Below are 1,132 nucleotides of genomic sequence, written 5' to 3'. Positions count from 1 at the left end.
AGCATTGTGTAGAAATGAGAAACACATAACAGAGGAGAGAGGAACTCAGGAAAGCATGACAAGACCAAGCACACTAAATACATGGAAAACTGGGAAAAATTGAAATACTACTTATTTAAATTCAAAAATAAAATAATAAATCATTAAAACAAAATATTGCTTTGAAAGACCAAATCATCAGTATAGAAAAATGGATAAAAAATTACTGACTTCAAGGACCAATCTATTCAGACCAAATACAAGAAGATTAAAATATCAAAATAGAGAAAGAAAAGAAGAAAGAAAAAAGCTAATGGAAACCTATGAATTCTATGAGACACTATCAGCATGAAGAAAGATTAACTACAAAGAGATAGTTGAAAAAGTATACAGGAGTATTTCCCTATTATTGTGACAAAATTAAAGATTCAAGGAGTCCAGAAAACCCCAAAGATAATTCCTTCCAATGGATAACCACCACAGCACATCTCATTGTAGGCAAACTTTTAAACATCAAAGTGATGGGGAAAAAATCAAGATCACACTGGAGAAAAGAAAACAAATAATAATCTATAAAGGCCAATAATTAGGATACGTTCAGATTTTTCTATCAAAACAATGCCGTCAAAAGGCATTGGATTAATAAATTCAAATTCTTTAAAGATAAAAAACCTACCAACCTAAAATTTTATATGCAACTACAATTCCCTGTACTACAATGATCTTTGTAGGAATCTGAGCCGTTTCCCTCCTTGTGACAGGTCTGTTTACACTGTAGGAATCATCTTAAGCTAGGGGAAGGTCTCCCTCCAGCTCCCTCCTGTGCTGACCCCACCCCAGAAGGCAGAGAAACTTTGGGAAATGGCCAGTATTGACGTCTAAGTTTGCCCTTTTTTTCACACAGTAATAATGTCCGTGCAGTGACGCCCACCTTCCCTCACTCGTCCACCTTTGTCAAAGGGTGGGCCCCCAGAGGGGTATGAGGGCCCCATCCAGAGTCTCCTGACCCTCGTCCCAGACCAGGCCTCCCCGGACCCAGTCTTTGAGCATCCTGCAGCCTGAACATGCGCTCTTCCTCGGGAAGGTCTGTTTGCGCAGGCGCACTGGGGGTCCTGGAACTCTGAGGGGCAGTGCTTCCAGAACGTCCTCGCAC

This window comes from Echinops telfairi, unplaced genomic scaffold (assembly GCF_000313985.2).
Source record: "Echinops telfairi isolate 266 unplaced genomic scaffold, ASM31398v2 ScPeMD7_20;HRSCAF=75, whole genome shotgun sequence".
NCBI lineage: Eukaryota > Metazoa > Chordata > Mammalia > Afrosoricida > Tenrecidae > Echinops > Echinops telfairi.
The sequence above is the reverse complement of the archived record's forward strand: the minus strand, read 5'-3'. Positions refer to the sequence as shown.